The sequence below is a fragment of the Rhipicephalus sanguineus genome, chromosome 1 (genome assembly GCF_013339695.2).
Source record: "Rhipicephalus sanguineus isolate Rsan-2018 chromosome 1, BIME_Rsan_1.4, whole genome shotgun sequence".
NCBI lineage: Eukaryota > Metazoa > Arthropoda > Arachnida > Ixodida > Ixodidae > Rhipicephalus > Rhipicephalus sanguineus.
Genome location: NC_051176.1, coordinates 305033959 through 305044730, shown reverse-complemented (window position 1 = coordinate 305044730; position 10772 = coordinate 305033959). Strand labels below are relative to the sequence as shown.

The following is a 10772-nucleotide window of genomic DNA, read 5'->3' as shown; positions in this document are numbered from 1 at the left end:
TTTGATGGTTATAAAAATTTACTCCCATATTTACCTGGAAAAGCTCCCCTATGGATGTAAACAAAAACTCCCCTCTGTCCATCCAAAAACCCCGTCCTGTTGGGGAGTAAATTTTTTACTCCGTCCGGACGGTGTTTCTAAAACCCCCATCAGGGCGTGCGCTAGAGGACAAGCCATTTACTCCCATCTCGGCTTATTTTTGCTAACAAGACGTAAGGGAAACTTCCGGCTAAGGAATAACATCGAGTTTTGCTCCGAACTGACTGAAGTTAAGCTATTATTAGGATGCTGACTAGACATGCGATGGCCATAATGATGAGCGCATGCATTGACTCAATAGGGAAGTTGGAATTCGTCGGCGTTGTGAAGAATTATTCGTTTGGAGACATATCGTTAAAATATTTTTATAACCTTGAGAAATCGCAAGATTTGAACACTCTGGAGATCAATGTATTTGCCACCAGGAAGTACATAAAGGATAAGAAAGTGCAATCACACGAATTTATCTTTAATGTGGCTTTACAATGGTCCATTGGGCTGCGGTATAGAATTGACTGAAATAGTTCGCAAATGGCACGTTGATTGTAACCGACCACGTACATTACACCATCTATTAGTAATAAATTTTATTGAAAATGAATTAATTCAATCTTTCTCCCATCGGAAAGGTTTTGGCTGCTTTATAGCGAGCCCCAAAAAATATTAATTTCGTCACACGAAACGTGCGAAATAGAGATCTCGCGGACTGTACAACTTTGCTGGAAAATTTCAGCTGCGTGTTTCAGGGGCACGAAAGCTCTAACTGATTATATGAAAAGCTGAATTGCCCAGTGATCTTAAAATCTGGCGTTCTTGCAGCTTATTAAATGTCCATCTGTCTAAGAATGATGTCGCATTTGCAGTTCTGCTCCAATCAATAACCCCAGCACTAAAGTTATGTTTGCTGTGCCTCAGCATTCCCGAATCCAGCCGAATATTTCTGATGTGCACGTTAAGTATTTGACTATGAAAAGGTACAATTACGGAGTTGGTTAGGGGCGGAATTTAAATGTCGAAGTTTTTCACCTGTTTCGCAAGAAACTTCGCAACCTTTAGCGATCGGGCCGCCGAGAATCCTCCGCCGCATTGTCATGAGTACCGATCAAGCCCTACCTCTTATGATGAAGCACTTATATGCTCAATGTACAGTGGTACGACATGAGTGCTTTTCAAGTGTACTGAGCGTTTACGGTTTCTGCTTGAAGCTCAAGAAAACGTACCGCCTTTGCATGCATTAGATGCAAAGCACTTGAGTTGAACAACAGCAATAAATGGGAATAAATGCGAGTGCCGAGCAGAAATGTAATTTTGATCGTGATACTATAGCGCGCTAGGCTCTATTAAAATATCTACGATTTTGAACTGTCCACAGAAAATTATCATCCCCTCCTCCGCCTTGTCTATGAGCTCAAGTGGGACAGTTCGGCACTTCTGGAACGCTAGCACGGTGCTCACGCTTTAGCACTGTCGTGAATATAAATATATGATTGATCTGATCGAGCCGCATGACAAAGGGGGGACATCAGATATAATGGTTAAATATAGAAGTGTGCGAAGATTGAACATTTGGAATATCGAATCGAATATCGTCATACTTGATTCGGTCTTCGGGAATAGCCCATATGCGTTAATACGAATATTTCAAAATATCATCTATGCCCAAATAAACACGAAATTAGCGTAAAAATACAATAATTTCTACGGTTATAAGCTATACGTCGTTTGCAGAGCCAGAATTTGATAGTCCGCACACACTGAAGAGTTTTAAAATTTCTACTTGATGCTCAGTTTATGGTTTTCATGTTAATTTGTTTTAATGTTAGAGTACCAACGATATTTTGTGTTAACAACGAAAACGGTTCAATTCAAATTCGATCCGCTTCTTGCACGCATTAGCGCTGCCCTAAAATGTTCAGGCATGTGCTTCAGTTGGAATTTCCCGCTCCTTTTTTTTCTCACCCGAAAGAGCTGATATAAGCAACACGTGCGTTCCTCCGAAAAAAAAAAAAGTGGTGAGATCTCTCTCCCAGAAAGAATGACAAGGCCTGAAAGGAGGAACGAAGAGGGAGGCGGGGCGTGCAGCGGGGCTACCATAGCGGGGCGCCGGACCCCGCACCTCTCGCGTTTTCTTTTTTTTCTTTGCCACAGCGCTGGGGAGGGGAGCAAGCTCCATGCGTCAGTTCCCGCCAAATTGTAGCTCTTTCGAGCGAGGACGTGCTGACTGAAACACTGCACAGAGACGGGCAAGCACTCAGAGGCATTTCGTTTGCCTTGATCCTGGAGGCGGCCTTCTCCCATTGCCGAGGATTTGAAGCGAACTCGTAAGTGGCATTTTATTTCCTCGCTGTATCGCATGGTGAGTTTTGTCTAGCGACAAAATCAAATTTTATTTGCACAATTGATGCGTCAATCTGGTCGTCTCTTCTAGCTGGCAGATCAGAAATGTTCAGGCGAACGGCGGTTATATTTGTCTGTGGACCCAAGACTTCGTTGACGGGCAAATGTCAGATTTTCTTGTTTTTTATTTGTGGCATCTTATTGTAAAGCCGTGACGTATTTTGCCGTTTTCTCTAGGGAACCCTGCAACAAGGACTGTAGTGTGAATAGCGTGCTGCGCTGCTCTCGCCAACTGAAAAGAACTCTGGTAAGATGCATGCTTGGTTATGAAAGTCTCACGCAATCGCTTTTCACATTGAATTTGGTCGCAGGTGTGCTGTAAATGCCGACTGCACAATATGTGACTGGCCCGCGGCTGCTTTGAAGGTAAGATTGTGTTCTCATTAATCTATTTATTGTACCATTTGTTTTCCAGTGACATAGCCAACAGCGAAAACCTCGATCCATCCTCTCTCCACATATTATCTAGTTTGTGCGCTGTGGAGCTTGAAGCACTTCTCGGAATTTCAGCACACTCGCATTTATTGTAAGTGCAGTGTTTTTCTTATTTGTGCAGCGACAAAATTATTTTGTTTAGTTGTGTGAATAGAGTTTCTAGACGCGACATGTCTGTGCAACTGGTCAAGTAAATAGTCTACCTTTCTCACAGTATTATTCATTGTTGTTTCTTTCAGTTTTTCCCGACAGAAGAAAAATGCAAGTCTAACATCTCGACGGTAAAACGTCGCATCTGCGCACGTGTTCAGGGCCAAGAGCACGAGAAGTGGCCGAAAGAAGGGAGCCGATCCAACAGGAATGCCGTCCGTCTTTATATTTATATGTGTCAGCGTTATCATGCCGTGATCACATGGACTGTACGGTTGCGTTGCACAAGGGCTGATGCAAACGCTCCGTGCGAACAATGTTGCATGGAAAATTAGTGCATCTATACAATTGCAAAATAAAGATCTAAAGAGAGAAAACTTATATTCACGTCTTTCTTTTATTGTGTGTTACGTATTAACACGTTAACAAGTGCAGACCGTTAGAGGCGTTTAATTCCGTCTTACATGTGCACTCTGCCCGTAATTAATTCAGATAGAGTTAAACGCCTCTATAAACTGCCCGTTCACATTAAATACGACACGCATCAACACACCAGAAAAACAATTGATGCGTTTTGTTAGAACACGCACAAAAAATAAGAAAAAAAAAGCAGAGCAATACTAGCGAAAAACGTCCGCAACCGACCCACGGCCGTCGGTAAATCGACGCTTATGTAAGGTCGGGCATTAGTCAACCCGCGAGCGGCATGCACTCGGCCTCGTCGGCCACGGTGGACGGGCCTACATTGGGTGCCGACGCAGGCCCACATGAGGCCAATGTCAATCCCCGAGACCGGCCCTACATCGGGTGCCAAGGTTGGGCCAACGACAGTGCAGTTGGCCAGCGACGTCAGGCCGACATTTTGCCAAGGATAAAATGTTGCTTTTCTGCACGTATACGTCTGATGCTGTCATGCACGCCATAATTGGTCCTCAGAGTTAGAGTATGCATATTATTATCTATCCCCGCTCAGTTCTGTGCTGCCTACGAGGTAAAAGGAGTTGCATGGTGAGAAGCGGCGCTGCCTTCGCAGCCGCCAGTGGCCCATGTCCAGCCGTGGCGCATGCGCACGGAGTGCACGCATGCGCAGTAAAGCGTCGCGCTCGAACACAAACCGCTCTCGCATTCACTGTTTGCAGCATGTGTTGTCAAGTGTGTTTAAGAGTTCATATTCGCCGCAGATAGAAAAATTCTGATTAAAAATGTTTCACGGCGTTTTCCACGTTACCATTCCATGGCTAGACAATCTGACCAGTTAGCTTTCCATTGCTCTAAAGAAGATAGGTGCCCTAAAAATTGGTTGTCAGTCCCTTCAAGTGGCACAATCAATCAGTGCACAGGCCTTGTTGAGAAAACAAATGTATTTGCTCGTTTAAGCATTCTGCACATCACAAAAGTGGCTGGCTGTAAACATCTGCAGCCCCACCGCTGTGGGGCATCCGTTGTTCTCCAGTGAAACCCTATTACACTACTACGTATGGTCGCTGTCGCTGAACAGCCATGTGCATAAAAATTAATGTTAAAGATTTGCTAAAAACTGCACATAACGAGCTGCTGCCCAACATCAACATGCACTATGTGCCCAAGCATGCTGCTGTTGTCAAATTTAACACAAAACATGGTTTTAATTCATGAACTTGAGAAATAGTTGGAATGCCTGTTCTGATTATGGACTGAAATGTTGCTAATCTTGGAAGTTAATTGTTCTTGGACACCCTGCACACTTGGTTCAGTGAATATGCTTGGTCAATATGAAAGTTTTGGAGTCTGAACATGCAGTCTGAATAATGTCTTTAATTAGAGACACCAGAGCAAATTTTCACATTGTACTTTTTATTGGCATTTCAGGAGCAACACACTAGGATGACTAAAGGACGTAACACTTCTGGACGGGAATTACATGTTCAAGAATTGTTTTGAAATGTACAAGGAAGATATTGGCATTCTCCTTGCGCCATCAGCTGTTCAACATCTGCGAGCTGCAAAGGTGAACACACTTTCATGTAAACAGGGCCACGTGCATGCACTGGTACAAGGTTGTTCAGTTGTGCTAGATAGAACAAAACACAATCCTAGTCTTCATGCACCAACCACAGAAATGAGGGCTGAACATCAGCTCCACAAGTGAAAGCAGGTTTCTAGCAGCCTCATATCAACAGTCACTCTGTTTAACTCAATCATAATTGCTCATTCCTCTGCTGTATTTGTGCGTGCATTTACCTGATGGGCAATCATCGTCTAAACAAACCGTAATACTTTGGTGACTTGGCACTATCAAAAAAGAATTAGGAGAGGAACAAGTGAGGGCAGCACTCTCCTAGCTTGTCCCCCTGCTATTTTCTTTTTTTTCAACAGTGAAGTTCTTTAAAAGGGGCCCTGAAACACTTTTTCAGCGTGGTTAGAAAACACTGCCGATCGGTAGTCGAGGCTCCTGAGAGCATGCAAGCCAAACATTATAGCGCAGCACAAGGCCTGGAATTTACCATTAATTCTGAAAGTCAGCTAGAAATCGTTCCCTCTTCTTTCTACAAATTATGCCATATACCCAAATTCACGGGCTGTCAGCTGACTTGAGCATCGTCAGCTGCATAGTTAACGGGGCTGCCACGTGCCTGCGCATGCACTCACGATGCGTTCGAAAGGAAAAAGAAAAAGTGCACCAAGTCATGACGTGTAGATGATGTAACTTCTTTCCCCTGTGCCATCCTTCCCCTGCTTAGCTTCCAGTGCGCTTGCTGGGATGAGAGAGAAAGCAATTACAGCGTGCGACAAATCTCTAATTCCGCTCGTAAGCACGGATTTAAAAAAATTTTGGGGCGGTTGATTCGTGAGGCAATAAACTCCTTTAAAGAAGCCATTCTATGGTTACTTGCGAAAGAAGTTCCACCGTGAGGTGTTAGCAAAAACTCTACAGGTATGTGCCACAAAAAGTGGATATGTGCCAAGCAGCTCCTAGCATAGCATAGCTTTGCATAGTATAGTATAATATGAGGTGGGAAAGGAAGTGAGGGTAAGGAGTGATGTTAGGAGGAGCGGAGAGTGTAAAGCATAGCATAACAGTCTTGTATAGTATTGGAGGCGAGGAGTTATGGAGTCATCCTCTTATCGGATGCACTGCACTTGCGTTCTAGGTAGGATAATGCCGGTGCACTCCTCATAGGTTTCGCTATCGGCGCTCTATGAAAAACATCACGTGGAAGCCCTAACGGACATTTCTGTGGATACTTTCAAACGAAAGAAGTTTTTACAATCAAAATAATAATTTTGGATGAGAAGAAAGCACAGAGTTGCTTACAGGCGCTATCTGTTTACATAAATTGTACAGTGAGTGCACCTTACGAGCGGTCGCCGGCATGGGGCATCCCCAAACAATCTTCTTGTATGAAATGTGGGCAATCCGTAATGGTGAATTTAGGTGCGAGGAAACCAGCGAAACTCAAAAACAAGGACGATAGAAGAAGGCACATTCAAGCACACACTGTTTCCAGCGATGGTGTGCGCTTGAATGCGCCTTCTTCTATCGTCCTTGTTTTTTAGTTTCGCTGGTTTCCTCGCACCTAAACATGAATTAACCGGCCCAGATTTTCACGCTTCTGAATGGTGAATTCCATTGGCGGATTCGGAGTGGCCGACAAACTCTGTGCCGGAGCACTCCACTCCGGCGGAGAGCAACCGAAGGAAATCTGTCGATGGAACACGAGGGCCCCGCCAGAGCAAATGGTGGGGGGCGCTAGTGCACATTTGCTTCGCAAGCGCCCAGCATTTCTTCCGTTTTGCGCCGTTTTCACCTTCACGGGCGCGAGCGGAGAGAATGGGTGCGGTCGGACAGCGCATTGCATCGTGCATGTGGTATGCCACGCTCTGCGCGCTCGTGCTGGGAGCTTGTGACTTCCGGTCGAATCCGCCGCTTTTCGCGGAGTAGAGGGAACTGCTCCAGATCTGCCAATGAAACATACAGGGAGCACTCTCAATCCGCCAATGGAACAGACTTGCTCTGAATGGAGCAGGAAAACTGCTACCGGAAGTGCTACGAATCTGCCAATGGAATTCACCAAAAGAAATATACTCTTACAGTGGTCCGTCTGTATAAATAAATGGATCATACGAGAATGAAGCCTCAATTAAGCAATGACGCGGCCGTAGCATAAATAAGTATCTATAATTGTCAGTGTTGTAGGCATTACTGAGAAAAAGTAACTAAATACGTTACCCGTTACGCTAACAAAAAAGGAATGCGTTACCGCCCTACGTTACCTCTTAAAAAAGTTAACGTGTTACCATTACATTTACCGAAAAAAAGTAACGGACGTTACTTTTGCCGTTACTTCATGGTCAGAAATATTAATCACTGCATTATTGCTGCAGGAATCCCAAGTAACAATTTTATAAAGCTGATGTTTATATATTTACATAACTTCTAGACCAAATGACAATTTTACGTGAAGTACAGATTTAATGAGAATAAGTTGGACAAATGTATCGTACCTTGGCAAGGGTATAGTTACCTAAAGTCGCCTGGACAGTTAGATGTGATGGCTTCTAACTTGCGTGAAACATGGTAAAGCCATTTTAAATATGAAGCATTTCTTAGCGAACCAAAGGCACTTTGAACGTTTCTATGTATACTTATCTACCTATCTATCTATCTAGCCGCCTACATCTGGTGTTCTGACTTAGTGTAGGCCAAAACTGGCATCGGAGGGTAAGAGAATTTGATGAACATGATAGTTTATTCATGACATGAATAATGTGAAAATCCTTTCGCGTACGTCGTCAAACTCTTTCCTCCACATACGTGTGGTACTCGCCCGTATACCACAGGCTGCAGTATGCGGGTATGTGCCACGGGTGACTGACAGTATAAATCAACCCAGAAACGGCGAGAACAGACATTGGTAATTAAATGCGAGTGCGTTAATTAAAACCGATTTCAGCAGCATTGACCTGACGAATTCAAACATTAAAAATCAGGACCCCAGCAGAAAATCGAACCCAGGCATTCAGCGTGGCAGTCAGGTATTCTACCGCAGAGCTACGCCAGGTCTTGAAACTGATTTCGGAAAAAAAACCCAACGCAGGTGTAATGTCGGTGCAACGTCAGTTGTGGTTGCAGTGCTGGCTATCTAATTTTATAACAAGGCAATAAGCAATACTTATATACTCCTATGATTCAGGCGTCATGTCGGGATTTTAATGGTGGTTCCAGTGTTAGCTCTGCTTTTCAAGCAGTCTAATAAGCTTTACATTTGTATTCCTTGGCTCAAAGCCAAAACATGCAGCACGGACAGCTACTCGCTGACTGCTTTGCATGGAACCGATTCCCACAAGGCGTGGGATCTGCCGAACTTTTTTCACAGTGTGACTGCACAAAAGAAGATTTTATCATCAACGCTCTTCGTAAAGAAGTCATCACAACCTGTATAATTGCCGCGAAAATTGCAAGCATTTATGTGAAAGTGTTCAAGATCAGCCTCATTCGTGGAAAAATTTAATAACTACAGAAACGTGTACCCACAGTTGCCAATCAAAAGAAGCACATTCCTTTTTGAAAACAAAGTTACCGCACAGATTACTGTAAGGAGAAGTTTCCACAACTTCTTGTGGAATTTAAGCAACAGCTGCATTTCAAAGCTGTCATCGTAAAGATTGCCTCTCTTAGTGAATACGTCCACACCTATACGTTAAATAGGTGCTCAACAGACGAATTGGCCGGCAGCAGTTACAGTTCCGAAATAGTAACGAGTGCGTTACGAAGTTACTAAGCTCACGTTTTCATATTGCTGTGCTTTCAAGTGTTGTCAAGTGCTCAGGTGAAGCGGGAGAACTCCTCATTTAGTCAAAATTACAGCGCAGGTGCTATTCAGAAATACTGTTTTCAGCACATGTTGGTGCTCCCTAAGCAGACAACGCTACTGCTGATCATGTCTGTCTGGCACGCTGACAGTGGCGCCAGCTTTACCAGTGGTGGGCCTCATGCCCAATAGTATGGAAAAGGGAAGGGAAACAGAAGTGAGTGTGAGGAGGAGGGGAGATGGTGAAGCATAGCATATTCTTTAATAGTACACTATTGCAAGGAGTGGAGAGGGGAGGAGGAGGGGAACGCCACCAGCTTTGTTTCCTCAGTCTTCGTGCCAATAGTACGTAGCTGCCCCCAGTTTTTTTTTCCTCTTCACTAACTGCCGCATTCAAGGACCAACTTTATACTTAACTTTTGACTTGAGTGTGTAACCGGCCCTTAAAGGGGTACTGGCGCCTTTTTATGAAGGCGAGTTTACTACGCCATACAAATCTCCTGTATGCAGAGACGCCTCTGAGCAAGTGTGAAGCTCAGGAAAGGCTGATCAGATATTTTATTTTTATATTAAAGTAACTTTTTCCATGGCACACCTACCGACACTGACACTAGCTTGATGTCAGGCTATAGTACTAATTGTGATGACGTCAGGTACCAAAAATTCGAAGATGGCCACTTGTGCAGCAGCAAAACGTTCAAAATGGCCGCTTGTGCGTCATCAACGGAGCCCTGGTGCTGAGCAGCCGTGGAAACGTCACTATATATTGTGCAAGCACGTGACGAGAAGCTCGTACCATGTTGTGACATCGGGGTACAGTAGGAACTGAAACTAGCTTTTAAAAACATATTGTATTGACTTTTTCAGGGTGCACTTGCGCTTAGCACTTCCGTTTGTAGGCTCTTGAGGGCTTGGCCTCGCATTTGACGCAAAAAAACAACTGAAAATTTTCGTGTCAGTACCCCTTTAACACCTTTTAAGAACGAGCCTTGCACTTAAGTGCAGCTTTTGTTGGCACTCACTTCAGCACAGTAATTGTAAGGCGGCACTGTCCTTTTAGATAATTATCGCTCTAACTTTTTTTTTTACAGGCTCTCCTGTATGACAAGGAAGCAGTAGACGCGGCATTCACAATGCTCATTTTATGTGCTTCCAAGGGATGCGGCCAAAGGACGACCTGCAGATGTGCGAGTCACGTTTATGGGAGCTGCAAAAAAGAATTAAAGTGTATCCCCAGTGTTTGTTGTATACTCTTATTATACTCTAACAGTATATTTCTGAACAAACCATCTGAAACATGGCGGATCGGTGGCACTGCAGAAAGCCAATGAATGCTTGTCAAAGCGTGGAAATACACAAAGCAGCATACAAACTTGCCACTCGTGTAGCCGTTGCATCTTTCCTTTGCCCCAATGAAGCACGCAGCGCAGTGAAGTGGACTTACGAGCTGCCGTCCAAGGACACTGCACATGCTCAACGTAAATTTTTCTCGCTTAAAACAAAAATCACTATAATTAAACTTTCAGAATCGAATTTCCTTTGTACACCCTTCCAAACAAGTGGAATTTTAATTTGACTGCATCACCAAACTGCATGTGCCTGAACACAAGTCATGCATTTCTTTAACTCACTCTCAATTCCAAATAGCGTTACAGAGGAGAGTTGTTAATACATGTACATTATACAACGTTATGCAAAGCAGCTTGAAAAGATTAATGGTCTGGGTTATTGGCGACAGAGGCGAGGAGGTGGTTCTATTCAGATGCTGTCTTTGGCAGAATTGAATCGAAAAAAAAAAAAAAGGTTCGTCTGGCAATTTGGCACTTGGATTTTGATGTGGTCTCTCCGTATTTCTGTGTATATGGGTGGTGCGACACCCCATTTACACATTTTTCTATGTTTGCACCCCTCATTCTTCAAAACTTCTCGGTCATCGACCTCCATACTTTTCTGACACAC

The 10772-nt window shown here is 43.9% G+C and overlaps 1 long non-coding RNA gene across 1 annotated transcript; it reads left to right on the top strand.

Annotated features, from left to right (window-relative positions):
* The first annotated feature begins 2066 nt into the window (after window positions 1–2066).
* Window positions 2067–3387, top strand: LOC125756905 (uncharacterized). The gene is made up of 3 exons (XR_007414862.1): window positions 2067–2360; window positions 2468–2962; window positions 3111–3387. It is a non-coding gene; the product is annotated as an uncharacterized LOC125756905 (long non-coding RNA).
* Window positions 3388–10772: the final 7385 nt, after the last annotated feature.